The sequence below is a fragment of the Cavia porcellus genome, unplaced genomic scaffold (genome assembly GCF_034190915.1).
Source record: "Cavia porcellus strain 051 isolate PalLab524CR breed Dunkin Hartley unplaced genomic scaffold, mCavPor4.1 scaffold_13, whole genome shotgun sequence".
Taxonomy (NCBI): domain Eukaryota; kingdom Metazoa; phylum Chordata; class Mammalia; order Rodentia; family Caviidae; genus Cavia; species Cavia porcellus.
In genome coordinates this window covers 53,678,922-53,697,746 of record NW_026947496.1, presented here as the reverse complement: position 1 = coordinate 53,697,746, position 18,825 = coordinate 53,678,922, and the positions used below count along the sequence as shown (strand labels likewise).

At 38.3% G+C, this 18,825-nt stretch overlaps 1 long non-coding RNA gene across 1 annotated transcript in view; it reads right to left on the bottom strand.

Annotated features, from left to right (window-relative positions):
- Positions 1–9,979: 9,979 nt before the first annotated feature.
- Positions 9,980–18,825, bottom strand: part of LOC134478423 (uncharacterized) — a 116,781-nt gene continuing 107,935 nt past the window's right edge. Inside the window, exon 4 of the long non-coding RNA XR_010051040.1 lies at positions 9,980–10,650. This is a non-coding gene — a long non-coding RNA (uncharacterized LOC134478423). The remainder of the gene's footprint in view (positions 10,651–18,825) is intronic.

The following is an 18,825-nucleotide window of genomic DNA, read 5'->3' as shown; positions in this document are numbered from 1 at the left end:
TGAAGGACGGAGGTGTGGGAATAACTCCCTGACCTTGCCTTGAAGCAGGTCATGGACCCTCAGCTGAGCGATGTCTTCCCATATTCTCAGGGGAAAGCAGCATCCTTATGACTGAAGATTTGGACACCAAGGAGAATCTGAATGAGTGGGCTCGCCACTACCCCTGGTTTACTATTCTATGCTCAGTTCCCTCTTTGGCTTAGCACATTTCTCCACGACTCTCTGTTCTTCAATGAAGCTGGCATTAAACACTCAGGTTTACCTAGTTCTTTAGCTTCGTTTCCTTATGTAGGCCTCTATGTCACATACAAACTATATTAAGTAAATATGTAAATTCTCTTTTTTATCTCTCTTTTATTTCAGAAGTGCAGCAAGAACCTAAACAGTAGAAGGAAAAATATGTTTTCTCCTTTCTTGTAATGCTCACATGCTTACTTCCAAGCTGTTACTTTACATGGCTAGAAAGACATTGCAGACAAAGTGATTGGGGCTCAGAAAATGGCATCCCCAAGTATGATCTTCTGATCCTCTGAGCACTTCTAAGGAAAAGAAAATGAAGTTCTTAGGAGCTGCTTTAGAATCAGAGTGGCTCTGACCGGGTCCTTGTCCCTCCACAGACAAGGGAGGAGCTGGCTCTGAAGTTTCCTTACCTGACAAAGATTGTTTTGGATTCCTCCCCTAAAAATCTCATTAACAAGTGAAGGTTGATCCTTGAAAAGAAAACTATAGGATCTTATAACTATTTTCACTAAATTCATTTCTATTCTCTAAAGAGGTCATCTGAGAGACTTTATCTGTACAATGACACATCTTTCCTTCATAGGGCAGTGCTACCCTTGCCATCTAACAACTCATTCTTGCCTATTTCAAAGCCTAGAAGATGTTTGTCCAGGCTGTTGTTCATTCTTGCATGCATTCATTTCTCCTAAGAATCACTTACCACCCATCTAAAATCATCTGCAGCTTTCTCTCCCCATTTTCCTCTTCTCAAAGAAGAGGGCCCTGAAGCTTCACTCAGTCTTTGAATTTCTATCTTGTGTGGCACCCATAAACATTGCATGTTAGTTGTGTGCCTTTCTCCTCCTAATCCATTATTGCATTATTACAGGGCATTCAAATATCAATCTGTAGAGGCAAAGTCTGAACAAGAATCTTGAGACAAAGATTATTATTTTGGAATAGTTGAGTGGACTCAATGTAATATGAAAGTCATAAGAAGGAACAGATTTGCACAGTGGAAGGCATGGTGACATACATGGAAGCAAAGCTGAAACAATGTGACCAGGAGACAAGAAATGTCACGAATCTCTACTTACTGGAAGAAGCAGGAATGGTTTCTCCCTGGTATTGTCCAGAAAGAACGAGCCTTATTGATGCTTTGGCTTTAGCCTGGTAAGACTGATTTCAAATTTCTGACCACAAGAGCTGTAAGATGAAAGATTTGTTGTTGTTTTAAGCAATTTGTTATGCCAGAAATAAAAAAGGGATATACACTGTAGTATGATGTCTTTAGCTCTTTTGGGAAGACATCTAGAAGGGAAATAGCTAGGTCAAGTGGAATTTCAAGTTTTAGTCTTTTGAGGAAATCATCATACTGATTTTCAGGAGTGGTTGTGTTACATTACATCCAATGAACAATGTAGAAGGGTTCCTTTAACCCCACAGCTTTTCTGGCATTTGTTATTTGATTTCTTGGTGATGACCATTCTTTCTGGGGTAAAATAGATACTGCATGTGAAGGTATGGACAACTGTTTCAAAGAAAGCAAGAGATATTTTGGTAGCCACTGTTGATTTCCTGTTGTCTTGTTCCTGTGTTGTTCGCATTGTTCTGTTCTGATGTGCTTTATTGTTTTGTTTTGTTTTGTTTTGTTTTATTCTCTTTAAAATAAAAAAAAAAGATGGAATTGCATTATTGTTTTAAATTTCATTTCTGTAATGGCCAGTGATGTCTAGCTTTTCCTCATGTTTTTATTACCTGTTTGTACTTCTTCTTGATTGGTTGTTTTATGTGTGAGTATGGGGTGGTGTTCTTTATATATTCTAGATATGAACCTTCTGTCTGAGAATCGCAAGGCAAAACTTTTTTCCCATCCTGTAGATTGTCTTTTCACTCTGTTGGTTGATTCTTTTGCTGTGCAAAAAAGTTTTTTAATTTAATGTGATCCCAACTGCTGATTCTAAGAACTATTTCCTGCACAACAGTTGTTCTGTTCAGGAAGTGCTTGCCTATGCCTATGACTTCAAGAGTTTTACAGCCTCCCTGAACTGAATGTGGTCCCTAAGCACTGAGAATATTGTTAGTGCCACAGAGGAGCTGAATTTTAAAATTCAATTTAATTTTAATTAATTTACATCTTAATTTAGAAACTCACACAGTATGAAATATTTTCCGATTTAACACAACTTTATTGTTATGTAAGATACATTATACATTGAATATTAAAAACTTTAACATTCAAATGGCGACATGCTTTAATGATAGAGTACACACTAGGTTTTGAAGATTTAATATAAAAATGTAAAATATCTCACAAATGACATTTAAATTGATTATATGTTGAAAATAACACTATATAGGTGAGGATAAATGAAACATGTAAATTTATTTCATCTGTCCCTTGTTTGGAAAGTGGAAACTAGAAAAATCTAAAAATTGCATATATAAAAATTTAAAATCATGTGATATTTTTATTGAGCAGAACTCAGATCTCTAGGTCTGGATTTGTTCCTTCAGTTCACAAAACTGTGCCCTGGATTTTGCAGGATTCACAGCTCAGGTCACATTCAATCCATTCCAGTTTTAATCTAGCCAAAGGGGCTTTGACTGAGAGCGGTGATGACATCAAAGGATATGAAAAAATTTCTGCCCTCAATTTTGACCTGGAGAGTTTTGAAATTCTACTCAAATATAAGTGTGATCACAAACGATTAGGGTAAAGAATATAATAATTGACCATTCTCCACTTTTCTCAACATTTTCAATCAATGCTTACTTTCCTCGGCCTAACAGCTTGCTTTGAAAGGTATTCTAGACCACTTGGTGCAGTAACTTTGACAGAAGGACCAGATTTTGAAAGGAAATATACAGCAGCTGACCCTTCTAACACAATGTGCAGCAACTTGTACTTCTCTTTGGTTCTTAATAAGATTGTTGGAATCCTTTTATTAGGCTACATTGCTGCGGTTATTTGCACAGCTGTTAATAGCGCATTTTTTTCTTCACGTTATTTTTGTTTTCTCCAGTTCTGTTTGTCTGAGCAAATTTGGATGCTGACAGTTTATGTACAGCCTGGGATTTAAATGTAGACTTGTCAGTTATTAAAAGCTACAGCATTAACAGCTCATCCTCTTAAGATGGAGTGTTCTTGATACTTTTTCATTTAAAAAACAGAACTTGAATGACAAAAGTGACATAAGCAACTTAGACTTTATATTACTAATCAAAAGGTAAGTCTCTTTTCTTTGTACTTTTAGTTTGAGGATCAATTAGATTGCAGGGATACATTTTCCTATGCTATCATATCTTCATTTATGGAGAGAAATTCTTTAGTTTTCCAATTTACATATTTTATATTTTCTGTACTATTGTTTTTGTCTTCTTTTCTCACTATTGCTATTCATGAAATACAGATGGCAGAAGGGAGTAGGGAATAGATGTTATGTTGAACATCAGGCACTGACCACATGGCAGATTTCGATGGACTTTTTTTTAGTGATAGCAGAAAGTGAATCAGTTTTTTTTTTTTTAAACTTTGACAAGTAACTCAATTTCATTCACAGAAAATAAATAGCTAGGCAGTCAGGAAATTTTCCTGTCTCATTTTTTTTCTCTGGGTTTGGATAATTGTTTTTTTTTTTTTTTTTTTGAAGAGATAAAACTAATGAGGGTCAGAGATTTTGAGGAGTCTACACCTCAGCTGAGAGTCTATCCCCGGCTGAGAGATTCAGCAATTATTGCACTAGCTTGAACTATCTGTAGAACAACCTGGTGCCTTGAGCAAGTACCTATCAACACGTTTATAGACTTGAGACTGTTCATGTAACTTTGAATACCACTCCCACCATACTGTAATCTTTCAGGATGTATGTGGCTTTATATAAATTTTAATGAAACTTTCTTCTGTGAAAGAATAAACCTAGAATAATTAAGGGTATAATTTTACTCAGTCCATTTCACTAAAGAAGTCATGTCTTAGGGTCTTCTCTGGGTTGCCGAGGAAGGGGTTTTAGTTTAGACCATGTCCTTGGTCCTCCGTGATTAATTTTTCTCAGAACAGAAAGGGCAGAGATTTCTCAGCCATAGCTGCTTTCTGAGAGTACTGGCTCAGGCAGAGTTCAGCATTGTCTATCTTTGCTTTTATTTAGTATATAAAAGAACATATTCATAAAAAGGTTGTATTACAGTAAAGATCCAAAAACTGAATCTAAGGAAGCCAGTTCAGTGGATTTCAGGAACTTAGTGGAAGAAAATCTTCTGATTGTACAGTTATTATTTCTTTTCTTTATTATTTTATTATATTGTTGTGGTCTAAGGTTGCAAGGAGAACAATTACATGCAGGACACAGAATTTGTAATATTATTTTATGATGGCTACCCAGGGTTAAATACAAGAAAGTACAGGAAATCTGTCCACAACGCTAAAGACCTAGAAAATCTAGCTGAGGGCCTGAATCCCACAAGTAATGTCCTGCATGAGTCCGGCTGAAGACCTAGAGCCCATGACATTGCCTCCCATGAGTCTAGCTGGGGGTCTAGAGCCCACAACAATGACTCATGCAAGTCTGTTTTATGGATCTGCATTGGAAAGTCCCAAGGGTCAGCGGCGGAAGCTCAAAAGCCTACACCGACAGGGCGAAGGATCTGTGCCAGTAAGTTGAGAGTTCTGCAGTGGAGCCAAAAAGAGACAGTCAAAATATGAATGAGGCTCCCCTGAAAACTACCACAAGAAACCTCAGTATCAGTGAGGTCCCAAGCTTCTCTGACGATGAGAACAGTTGAGTACGTATCAGCACCATGCTGATTTTACTCAGCTGGTGTTAAGTTGACCACCAGTGTTAACCCCATAACATTTATCTTATTACTTTATTTTATTTTGCCACGGGATCTCACTGTTACCCAGGCTGGCCTGAAACCACTGACCTCAAGGAATCCTGCAGTCTCAGCCTCCCAAAGACCTAAGAGTAGAGACACATGTCATCACACCCACCACATACAATTTCTTGATGCTATCAGTCGGTGGGGTTGATGTTCTGGGTGAGATGGTCCACATTATTACCTCTCATCTAAATGCATATATAACTAGGCTTTTTTAGTGGTTCAGACAGTGGCTTGGGCAGGGGCAGTTCTAGTCCTTTGAGGTTTAGTTCTTGGACTTCAGGTTTTGGAGACATGTGCCAGCTGCAATGTAAAGTCTGATAGGGATCTAACAGTCAGTTTTAGTTTGTGGTGAAGCCAACTATGGCAGGAGGGAGGAACACTGTAAACATTAGTTTAGAGAATTATAGCCAGATACTTGGAGGAAAAAATCTGTGAGAACTGAAAAACTGAGCAAGTCAAAAAGATCTAATCTAATTTCCAGGTAGGTTCCAATAGAAACAAGATTTTTATAAGCCAATAATTTATGTACTGAAATCTCTATATGATCAGACCATAAAACCAAAATCAGTGTCTGAAATCAAGTGAGAACTCAAAAAGAATAAATCACATCTGTATTTTACTACCAAGGAACAAGAGTCCAAAGCTCAGGGTTGAACTCACTGTTGGGTTCTCAGATTACCAAGCAGGAAGGGAGCACGAAATGGTCCCAGAACCCTTGTTACCTAATTGGAATAAGCAGGGAACTGAAGGTGGAGTCCAGTCCTGTTCAAGTCACAGCAAAAACAGGACAGGCAAAATGCACAGGACAAAGTGATCTCATTCATAGAATTGCAATAGGTACAAACTTACTAGGGAGGATCTTCTCAAATAATAGAAAGAGAGCTTAAGGTTTAATAGAGACAGACAACAGAGTCTTCCAGAATTCTAGAGGGAGGAGAAAGACAAATTTCAGCCCAGCAATCATGGACAGGTATAGGTGGGTGTTGTCTCAGAATAGAACAGTCTAGAGTAGAGAGGTCTTTTGTAGTTAGCAGTTTCTCAGGAGAGAGAGAGAGAAAGAGAGAGAGAGGGAGAGAGAGATTAACCATCATGTCAGCTTTAGAGAACTCAAGACTATACTCAAGATCAGCATTGTCTCTATTTTCCAAATAGGTACTTTGATATCATAGTGACAGGGAGTTAAACACAAATACCTAGTGACCAAACAAATGATGTGTTTGCTTACATATCTTACTGGGTAGATCTCATCACTCACTATATTGGTACTTGACCTTTTCTATCTCCCAACTTCTCACTGGACTTTTACTTAAAACTCTGGTCTTAAAATCCTTTTAGTTAAGGAGGCAATAAATTCTAATTTGAATTGCCTATGTCAGAAAGTTTTTCTATTTTTTATTTCTTTTTTCAGAAATTTTTATCTACATGTGAGGCCTAGCTTTGGGAAACAGAAACTATTACATTGTAAAAGCATCACCTGTCTGATGCTTGAAAATACAAAATTTGGTTAGAAAAACTATGATTAATCCTATGTTTTTAAAAATTTGTTTATTTATCTATTTTAGAGACAGGGTCCTGTTATGTAGTTCAGACTGACCTTGAACTTGCTATGTAGCCCAGCTCTGCCTCCTGTATGCTGGGGATTACAGGCATGTGCCACCAGAACCGATTTTCTAATTTTTAAGACTGACTTAGACTTTGTAAACAAGAGTTAGGAACTGGGTGGAAATTACTAGTAAGATGTCAGCAATTTGGATTAATTAGCAAGTTGATAATTTATATTTAATGGAAATTCTGAATTAGAGAATACAGTATTTAAAAGAAACTCACTTTATTACTTTCTGCCACATTCTGTAACTGAAATTCACTAAGGGAACCTGCCTAGAAGATCATCTTAGGAGACCTACTTTAATAAGAATTACTTATAATTAGCATAATAATTTCATATGCAAATGATACTTCTAAAGTACTTTAAATTTATTCTTAAGTACTTTATACATTCCCATTTGCCTTCTTATTTACACCTTTAATACGAGCTTTCAATGAAGAATGACTTCACTAATAAAGTGTCAACTTCAAGCCAGTTCTACAAACTCTGAAATAGCTAATTCAAATCGATGAGATTTTTCACTTTACATACGTTAAACAGTACTATATATAACAAAAATACTGATTCCTAGTGATATAGTAGTGTACTAAAACTCTACTCATATTTAAATTTTGTAGCATTTACATATACTTGATTTATTATAGGCTGGAAAAGAAACTAAGTTATTGCAAGTAATTGCATGTGAAAGCCTTTAAAATTCATACTGTAATTGCCTGTATTATACACTGAATATCTTTATCTGAAACTTTTAAAGGAATAGCACTTTTGAAGACTATTTTCAGAAAATACCTCTTTAGTGCCCCAAATCTTTGTTCATATGTAGAATCAGTAGGAGAAAACTGTAACCAACAGCATGCTACTAGGCCTTTAAAACAAATATAAACTAAAAATTAAAAAAATACATATTTTTTCTCAACTTTGCATCAAAAGGGTAAAAGAATATGCAAAATAGTTTCTACTTATAGCTACCTGGGACACTGTATCTTTAATTTAACTCTGGGAGAGAAAACTTTGGGCTGCTTTGAATTTTTAACATTTTTTCCCATTTGGCAAGCAGCATGGGCCACAGTTTTAAAATCTGATTCTTTCTCTATCTACCTTTTGCAGTTCCAGCTTCTCCCATTTATCTCTAGGGACTTGCAGGCTGTGTTTATGTTATGCCAAAGAGCTGAAGCAAAAGCGAAATTCCAATTCATCACCCAGATGTTTCCAAACTCCATGCAACCATATTTGGAATTGTATATATAAAATATCCTGATAATTTATTAATTTTTTTCCCCACCTGGGTGTTTTGGCTTTGGATAAGTTTCTGTGTCACAGTTTCTAGGAATTTCACTTTATGGCCTAGAATAGGGGTTCTTTGCTAATCAGTCTGCTTTAATCTTAAAGAACAGCCAGGTTGGTGGGGCGGGATGTGGGGAGACAGTTCCCAAATGCCTCGTCAGTGTGACATGGGCACTTTCTCAGAAGCGTGAGGCCCCATGACTGTAAGTTACTGCTCCCCAGTAGACAGTGCCCAAAAAGAGACAAAGCTAATTTGCCTTTTGTCACCTTAAGAACAAAGAAACAAAATGTGTATGTGTATTTATGTATCTAATATGTGGATATATAATGTATATATCAACTTTTTGTCAAGATAAAACAGTTTCAAAGATAGCCATAAAGAAAGTTATAACAATTGAACAGGTAGAGAGATTCTCTGACCTAGAAGGTCTTTTTTGTTTGTTTGTTTGTTTGTTTTGAAGGTCTTAGATAAAACTTCAGCCTGTTACCTTCCTTCACAGGTGAGGAAATCCTGGTTAAGACAGGTGAGGTGGGCCCAGGAGGCCAATCAGAAGACCAACTCACACTGGACTCGAGATCTAAAGTTGTGGACTGAGTGTCTAACACAAGGGTTCCATTTCTTTATGCTGCTGCTGGGAAAACCTATTAGGAAAAGTTAGGTTTTTATTACTTTATATGTCAAATTATGTTAGGATAATTCTCTTACTGAAATTGGCTTAGAAAGTTTTCATTTTGTTTAAATTATACAAAAACTGGCATTTTCTCCCTGCATCCAGTCATGCCTCCAAATCAGCACATGTAATACACACTGGTGGCATGTGGAAGCTAATGTGAATGAGCATAGACTCTCATCGTAGGTTGCCTCTGGTGCTAAATGAGCAGACAAATCAGGCTCAAAGAATGGATGAGGGTGATCCAGATGTGTCTAAAGCACTGCACTATGCCTGGAATACAGCAAAGATTCAATAAGCGATTTCCAAGATGTTTATTAGGACCCCAAAGTTCCATATGGAAAGGAAGGTAATGTTTCCAGGAAGGGCTAGATGGAGACCCAGCATGGGCTATCAGTCTTTCGCAGGGAAAAACTGCACAGTGACACAGTGACTTGTGATAATGCAATTGCATCACACAGATTGGCTGAACAATATGTCATATCCAGTGGAAGTCAGCTGGTGAGTCAGAGGAGAAACTGCTGTGGTTTTACAAAACCCCACTAAGATGTAAATTCCACTAGGATAATGAAATGGGTTTTATAATGCGAAGAAAGGAGGAGATGGGGAGAAAAGGAACAGGGGAGGGGACTTTCATAATCAGAGCTAATATTCACTAGCTCCTTCATGGTTTGTGAGGGGTTTAAAAAAAAAAAAAAAACTGGGTGTGATGGAGTGTACCTAATTCCAGCTAACTAGGAAGCTGAGGCAGAAGGATTGTTTGAGCCCAGAACTTTTAGACCAGTTTGAATAACACAGTGAAGCCTCATCTAAGGAGCAAATAAGTTAAATAAAATGAGACCAAAGACCAACCAACCAAATAAAAAAGTCCTCCTTCAAAAACACAAATTCAAAGCAAACAAAACAAAACACAAACAAAAATCCTCTCCAGACCTAAAAACCAACACAGCAAGCAACTTAATCTAAGCAATTTCCTGAAACTCTTTTGTTCAGGAATGCAAATATATTTACCATCACTGACAATGGCTTTGGTTGGAATCCAGAGAGCCCATGGCAGATTCACCTAATCATTGACCCCTAAGCTTGTTTACAATGTATTTCATCATGTCTTTCTGGACAACATAATGATAAATTATTTTATTTAAGAAAATTAAAAAGTTGAAGTCTTGGACTAGGGTTGTAGCTCCAAGGTAGAGTGATTGGCATGTGCAAGGCCCTGAGTTTAGTCCTCAGCATTCCACACACACACACACACACACACACACACACACACACACACAAATAATACTAATACTACTAATAATAAAAGAATCTCCCTTCCAGGTGAATTGATTAAGGTCATTCAGGATTCAGGGCTGAAGGTACTTTGTTAAAAGGTTTCATTCATCATATAAGGTTATATGGCAGACACACTCAACATTTGGGAGGAATACATCTTGAGAACATAGAAAGCATACTTTCAGTTAAAAATAGTAGCCCAATATCAAGTGAAAAAATGTAAGGGACTTCCTTACATTTGTAGTAAAAATTGTAGTATTTGTATAAGACAAGTTGTAAAGGGAAAATACAGTGATGTTAAGACATTCATCCATGAATCAAGTGATAAACTCTTAAATCCTACCTTTGCCGTGCACAAAATTAAAATTTTCATCCGGGTATTTCACTTCTTGTGTGTGAAAAGTCACCAGTAACTTGGAACCTTTCTTTCCGCAGTTCTCTGTGAGGTGACCTGTTCAAAGCAGAGTTGGGCATCTGCTTTGGTCTCACAAGGACACTACCAGGGTGTCTGTCTGGTAGGGCTGGGTCTCATTTGGAGGCTGGGATAGGGAAGGACTTGTTTTCTTGCTCAGGAGGTTTCTGGTGGCTTCCATTCCTTGTGATTACAAAATTGAAAGCTTCTTATTCCTTTGGCTGGCTCTTTGCTGTGGGTACCATCAACTCCTGTAGGCTGCCATCTTGCCATGTGGGCCTTGTAAGGCACTGTGCTTACTACAGCCAGAAAAAGGAGAAAGACAATACAGCTAGACTGCATTACAAACGTATGCAACTATAACCTGAAATACCCAACATGTCACCTCTGCTAATCCCATTGGCTGGAGGGAAGGCACACACCTAAACATGCTGAAGGGGTAAAGACTGCACAAAGGGGTGTCTACCAGGGTGTGGGAATGATGGGGGCCACCTCTGCCAGTGAGAAGTGACAAAAATATGGTACCTTGTTTTGTCTCTTAAATGGTAACAATTGTCAATATCAGTTCTATAAAAACTGAAGGCCTGTTATAGTTACCTAACTCTGAGAGTTTCTATGCTATGGAGTCAATCAACAAAATTTTTTGTACACCTACTAAATGTCAGGCCAGCTCACCATTTGTGGGCATGCCCTTGGTAATCAAACTTGCTTAGTCTTTTTCCAGGTACTGTAGCAAAGGAAGATATTTCTGCAAGACTTTCATAGCCCTGCTCTTCCCTCCTTTATCACAAGATGAGGAAAGGGTCCAAAGGGTGAGGATGTTCCTTTTATTAAATTTTTTTTTTATTATTTTGTAGGTTTTATTTTAAAGAGAATAAGACCAAGCAAAATAAAACAGAATAAATCCAATCAAAACAAAACAGTGTGACACAGGACTTCAAAAATAAGATAGTAAATCCCAAATGGCTACCATATCTTGTTATCTTTGAAATAACTGCCCATGCCATGCTAATAAAATCAAACAAGACAAAACAGAATAAAACCAAATGAAACAATGAAAATACAGGAATGGGGAGACCTTGACTCTTTTTGTCTCTCAGTCTGTATGCCGGAAGGGGCTGGTGCTTGGTTCTGCTCCCAGCAGCCTGCACACACTTGGTGACAACTCACAGGAGGGCTTGGCTTCTTGTCTCCTTATTCTCCTCCCCTACAGTCTGTAAATGGTCCCGACTCACAGGAAAGGCTGGAGTCTAGTTCTCTCCACAGTAGGCCATGAATGGCACTGACTCCCGATATTCCTTTAGATTAGTGCGTCTCTCACTGATGTTGTGAGACTTGACATTAGTAAGCAAAAGCAGCAGCTTTGGAACTCAGTTTTCTCACAATGTATTCCAGTCCCTGACTGAGAATGTACAAATTGGAATAGTGGATTATCTCATACAGAAAGAGATCAGAGACAGGAGGATAACCTATAGAAATCCATGGGAGATTGAAGCAGGCAGATCCAGTTTGTGATACGATGTTCTTTGCTCGAGACCTGTTAATAAGAAGCTGAACTTGGCCCACATGACATTTAGATACTCAGGCGTGAGAAAGAGTTGTTTATTCTAATTTTCCCAGATGCCTATAGATGCATACATTCACCCCTTCCCTGCTCCAACAATAACAGTCATAGTTATAGTTTTACCCTAGATGGTTCTGGAACATTCTTCAGGAAGAGAGGAAAACTCAGCCTGGTGTGAGGTATTTTAATGTCCTCTCAGGATAGTTCAGATTTCTTGGGAGAAACTCTCAAAACTTGGGTAAATTGTTTATATTCACTTCTTGCCCTATGCCTTTGAGCACAGTACTTGCTATCATGTTAGCATGCTGCAAATTTGTGGGTAGCACCACCAAAACATATGAAGGGAGGGTCTTCCTATCTCAGCACTGAGGATTTATGTAGGCAATCATATTAGTATTAATGGGTGTTAGACAAGTAAAACCCAGCCCTTCAACATGATAATACATAATACACCCCTTAATTTTTAATTCACTTGGGTCTCAATTTTAAAGCATTTTCTTGTAGTTTGTCCTAATTATAATCATTTTTAATGACAGCTTAAAATTTTCATCCAACTGTCTTATCACATACGGTACTTAATTTCTCAAGTGAACAGTTTTACTGTACACCATTCTGGGAATTTTAAGAAGTAAAACATAAAAGGAGAGAAAGTCCTTTGTATGGTGAAACTAGATGTTAATTGTTCTAATATACATAAAGAGACCAAAGCAGTTTCTGGAAGCTGGGGCTAGCCTTCCTGCAGAGACTTCTCAAACCCCTTTCCAGGGAGATTCATAAAACCCAGGGGAAAGGAGAAGAAAAGAATATTTCCAGTTTTGTTGGGTCCTGCCAAAAATCAGAACTGAGTCTGAATATTCATTGTTGTATTCTACATGTTGAATAGATGAGTCTTGTTTGCTCAGACAAATATAGTGACTACTCAGCTCCAGAAACTAATGGGCTGCCTACTCTGGCCAGGCCACCCTTGAACCCATTCATTTCCTAGATTGTTTAAAGCTCTATGAATTTTATAACAATTGTACACAATTTCTTTTATTTATTGTTTATTTGTGTGTGTGTGGAAAGGAAAGAAACAAAAATACTGCAATTCCACAAAGCAGAGACACTGCCAAGTCACCACGGCTCCTGGCACAGGGGTCACACCAATCTTCTTTTTTCATCAAAATATAATAATTGCACATATTTATGGAGTACAGTGTGATTATTTGATATATGTATATGATGGATAATGATCAACTCAAAGTCATTAGCATTGCCCTGTCTTTGGACATTTATCACTTGTTTCTGTCGGAAAGCATCAAACTTCTCTTTTCTAGTTCTTTCTAGAATATTCAGGAAGTTGTTGTGAACTGTAGTCACCCTACGGGGCTCACAACTTTCAGTCAGTTAGGGAGGGCGTGGCAGAAGCAATGCTCTTGCTAGGACATATGGTCAAGTAGTGTGCTAAATTAACTGCTAAGGTGGGAGCAGATTTTGTCTTTTCTACTTTTTAAAAAGAACTGTTCTGGGAACTCCTGAGTTTTGTTATGCCTTGGTCACTTATTATTTTTGGAGGAGGTGGGAGTCTCCAAGAATACACAGTGGGCAAGCCAAAGCAGTCTATATTTTGCTTTTTCTGGTCCAAATTCCATTTAGCTTTATTTACCTTCAATGCACTTGGTTCACTCCACAGAGGGCACTAATGCACATAAGAAAGTGTACCTTAGCTTACTGAGGTTAACTATGAGGACATACTGGAAACAACAAAGGAGAAATTGGAAAGTAGAGACATTTACCTTATCCAAAGTGTGCTGTAGAACCAACCACATTCCACACAATCTGTGAGGCAGGAGCTCATAAACTATAGTGTATATTATAGTCAGCTGGGCATACAGGGCTGGGGTGGATGCTTCCCAAGAATGTGCATCTGACATAACATTTCCAAATATCTAGATCCAGTCACACTTATGGGGTAGTTTTCAATAAGAACCTGGTAAGATTCCAGAGTAAAATCTGAAGAGATCTAGTTTCTTTGGTAGAACTTGGATTGGTTCATAGAAACCAAATCAAAGATCAAAGAAAAGAATAAAACAAACCCTAGTAGCAATGCATTTTCCCTCAAGTAAATGCTTCTCTGTCTTCATGAGCAAGCAATTTGTCCTATAATAGAAACAAACTTAGTAATAGAATTTTTACATATACACAAATGTTTCCTACGCACATACAAGCATGTTAAGACTTCTGTGTAAACCGCTTGCTAGTGAATATTAGTATGATCTCTCAACAGGAGCTTGCTATTGAAAGCAAAGTTTGAAGCAAAATCTGCCTGAGATTTGACCCTCAACAGTTTGGGTATAGCCAGATCTCATGTAACTACTGGGTTAAAGCAGCCCTTTCCTCTCCCCCCACGTTACTCCTGCGGGCTTCTGTTCCAGATGGCAGAGAAGCACAAACGCTATTTCCGTGAGTGTGCGGTCTGTCTTCACTTCCTTTTGGGAAAGTCCCAGGTTTTTCTGGGTGGCATGTGTAGGGCTCACATTTGGCCATGTGTGTGGGTGCTATACACTGTCCGCCCAGACATTAACTGGTATTCTCCCAGAAGCCTCTAGGGTTTGCAGTGTAACAATTTGAGCCCATTTGTCCAAATAAGTTTACTCCAATCCTGTGCCAGATGGAACGAAGGATGCAGGCACAAACATTTTTTTTTCTTCTCTCTTTCTCTTTCTCTCTCTGGATGCGTCGCTACCATCTCTGTGAGCGTGCAGTCTGTTTTGACTTCTTTGTGAGAAAGGAGCAGGTTTTCTTAAGTGTTATGTGTAGGGCCAATGTCAAGACCAACACTGCTGCTCTCTGAGGCCAAAGATCAGCCTTATGAGTGCACCAGCCACTTCCCAAATGCGCATGGCATGGGGTAGGGCTGAGGTTTGGTGACAGAGTGTAAGTTATTTCTTTTTTTGGCCGAGCTCACCTGGGGAATAAAGTCTAAAAATCAAAGGCCACCTGTGGCTGAGCTCATGGCCACCCAGGCAGTGGCCCTGTAAGTCCATTTCTCTTTTTTCTCTTTTCCAGCCTGATACCCTAAGGCATTCCAGAGCCCTCCAAGTGGAGGAGAAACTGTGTCCACTGTAAATACTGGGGGGTAAAAATCACCGCCAAATTAGTAGCTTCTAAATATCATTTTCAATAAAAATTTCATGATAAAAAGCATATTAATACCAATGGTTAGTGGTTTTATGATGGTGTTAAACCATTTGTGCGGAGGCTCCACAGTGGATGCTGTTTCCTCACTGGAGAGAGAAATTGGCTGCGAGTGCTAGGTTTGTGCGCTTTCACTGTTGCTATAAAATCAGCCCCCAGGAGAATTTTAAGTCTTCTTGAATTGCTTTTTAGCACAGTCTAAGGAAGTAAAAGTTCTAAAACTGCCTGGTCACAGACAAATCACTTAAAAAGCCAGCTTTGTACTGGCAAAGTCAGGCTATAGGAAGTGTTTCAAAAGAGAATATAACAATGCAAAAGCTAAGTATTGCTATTTATTTAACAAATGAAGGCAGGCTGTCATTGGAAACTAAGAGCCTCCAGGAACTCTTTAAGGTCATGTGAAATGCCAGATCCTTGCTGAAACAGACGTCCTGCTATATCGGGCGGTAGTGTTTACACAAGGATGTTGTGGCTGGTGAGCTTGTTTATCAACAGATGCATAGGCACAGATTCTTTATTCAATAACAGCTCACCAATCCATTGCAAGTTGGTTCAAAATAATACCTAATAGGAAGCTATTCTCCAGATGGCCAACACCACTGCATTTTGCAATGAAAAAATGTAGAATAATCAAAAGTAGCAAAATTAGAAAAATCTAGATTTAGGTTGATGCAACCTCATCTCACATACTGAGAGGTAAACTAATCAAGTGCAATTGCATGTTAAATGAACACTGTGTATACATTGTTTTTTAAAAGGGGAGTGAGGCCAGATTGTCTTGACATTGGCCCAGCATTGCCATAAAAGGTGGGTGGCATTCTTCTGGTAGGATTTGTTTGATGGCATTGAACTAGTGAGTGTTAATCTGTTCCTCCCACTACATATGAGCTCCTGCAGGACAAACATGGTGTGAGTTTATCTTTCTTCTCCTTGTTCACTGGCTCCAGAGGTGCTGTACTGAACCTAAACATGTTCAGTAATCACTGAATGTCATAATATTGATATGGTGGCATATTTCCAACTTTCATGGAAGTATATGATTCCATTTCATCCCCTGGTTAAGAAGATACAAATGATAATTAAAAAATATTTCTACCAAATCAAATGAAACTGGAGGGCTGGTTTTAATTGCTCCATGTAAGACTTTCAATCCAGGAATCTATTTAGAAATGGTCCCTTTTAGGCCACCTGGCACGATGCCACATGCTGTGATGCTTCCTGGCTTATGTGGAGCAACCCTTGGTTTAGCTATCCCCAGGTATTCCAGACAACCTGCCCTCCCCAAACGCAACAAAGTCTAGGATTGTCAAAACCTGGGAAGACATTTGAGAAATGATAAACAATCCTGAGGATTTGAGTATTTATTCTAGGCTGCTTATGATGACATATTTTTATAACACTTGTCTGGGTGCCAGGAAATGGCAGGATGGAAAATCACATTCCCCAAATAAGTGAAGGGTGTGTCACCCCAATGGCTTCCATCCCCAGTAAACTATTGATGGCTCAGAAAGAGAGTTTAAAGGTGCAAAAGGGATTTAATTCCTCTCAAAATGTCTTTTAATAACCTTATGTTCCAAAAAGCCTTCTTTTTCTATCTTTCCTTTTTTTTTATTAAACAGCCTGCTTTCAGTGTTTGTTAATTTGTGATATTTAGAAATGTCTCATGTGTTTTCAGGCCTTCTGTGTACCTTTAGTGAGGAAGGTTTCTGTGCTTAATTCATTTGCATTCTTTCTTATTTGCCAGATAGGATTTTATGTAAAAAGAAAAATATAAATAAATAAATAAATACGCTTTAAGAAGCAAGCAAGCCAAAAAAAAGAATTTTCTGTTTCAGTTATGAAATGTTTAAATTTGATAATTTATGGGTCAAATGACAAGACATGAGGAAAGGAAAAAAAATCAGATTCTTCTCATGTTCCTTCACCTTGTGGCTTATAGAGTTATTCACTGAAAGGTCAATTTAGTCTTTTTTAAAAAATTACTTATTTTTATTAAAGTGTAATTTGAAATTGGGATTCCAGTAAGAAAGAACTCTGTATGCTTTCTAAGCACATTATCACTTCTCATTGTAAAAGAACCCAATGTGGAATTTACACTATACCCATTAGAAATGGTCATTAAAGTATCACCTGAGATACTTGTATGTTTTTCCTCTCAAGTAATTAAATTTACATATGGAAGTGAAAAGCTGCCACAGAAAGAGAAAAACAATTTGTGTCAAAATCAGGGCTTGGGAAGTAGCTCCTCCTCTCAAAAAATTAGACTTCACATAGCATTGGGACTTCAATGCTGGCTTCATGCTGGTCAAGTAAGAGACCATTACTAGTGACACACAAAACCAGGAGATTCGCAATTATGACTTTGTTCAGTTAGAGGTTGAAAAACACAGACAATTTATGCCAAGTCCATCTGATTTGCTGCGTATTTTGATGTTATTAGTAGATGTGGCTTTCACATTAGCTGGAATTTGCTACCATGTCTCTTCATGATGGCTCCTCCTATGCTGTAGCGTGTTTTAAAGTGTTTTCTCCATTTTTTCCTACTTTTACTTGGTTCAAACTTGCTTTGCAGAGCCTGTTTTTCCAACCTTTGATAAATGTAAAATTCTGCCACTGTTTATACTTGTTTTGTTCAATTCTTTGTGCAAGAGAGAAAGAACATAAAAATCACCCCTAACAAGTGACTCCATCACCCTAAAGCCTGGTAACACTTGTGCTGTTCTGATGAGACTAAAATCTATACATAAGAGCTATGAAATACAAGTTATATAATTTCATTGAGTACCTGTATGAGTTCAATGTATATTCTTATTCAGTATTTCAGGTATATGGCATGTATTTTCTTCTATGTACATGGCTCCTAGGCTTTCTTGGGATGGACTGGAGGTTTGAGATTGAATTTCGGTCTTTCGTTTTGTCATTTTCCTATATTTTCATGTTTCAAGTGTTGTTCCAAGGCTTCCCCTGGGCGTGTTACAAATCATCTCCTATACCCTCGGCCCCTGGAACTGAATGGAAGTTGCTGAGCATGGTCTAGTCAGGTCCACACGACCTCCCATGCCACCTCCAGTGTTCCAGGAAGCTGGGCAGGCACCTAACCACTGTGGATGATGGTCCAAAGCTCTCCCCTGGCAAGGACCAACGCGCTGGAACTCACTTCACATACTCTCAACTCCCCTGATTGAAGGTTGCTGGGTGTAATCTAGTTGGGCCGAAAAACCTCCCAAGCCTAGTCTAGTGTGGCTGGAAGCTGGGCAGGTTCTTGACCACTGGGAGCAATGATCTTAAACTGTTCCAAGGCTTGGGATGGTGTGCAGGAACTCACCCCAGCCGGCAGCCCAGGTCCCTCCTCTGCAGCACAGTTCCCTGGATTGAAAGAAGGTTACTGGACTTCACCTAGGCAAGCCCTAAACCTGGAGAGCCCAGTCTAGTGTGGCTGGAAGCTGGGTGAGTCCTTGACCCAATGTATATTCTTACATTTACATTTAAAATAGGCAGAGCAAAATAGAGAACATGAATAAGAGAGAGCTTGGAAGAAAGGAAAAGCTTTATATTTTATTATGCATACATGAGGTATGGCTGAGAAGTACCATAAATGTTTAAATTAAAAATGTTGATTACAGTAAAAGATGTGTTGCCATTAATTGTACTCAACATACTATACATTTATGTTTTTTTCTATTCATTCCTGGTTTTGGAAGGAGGAATTGTAAATTTTCATTTTGCACTGAGC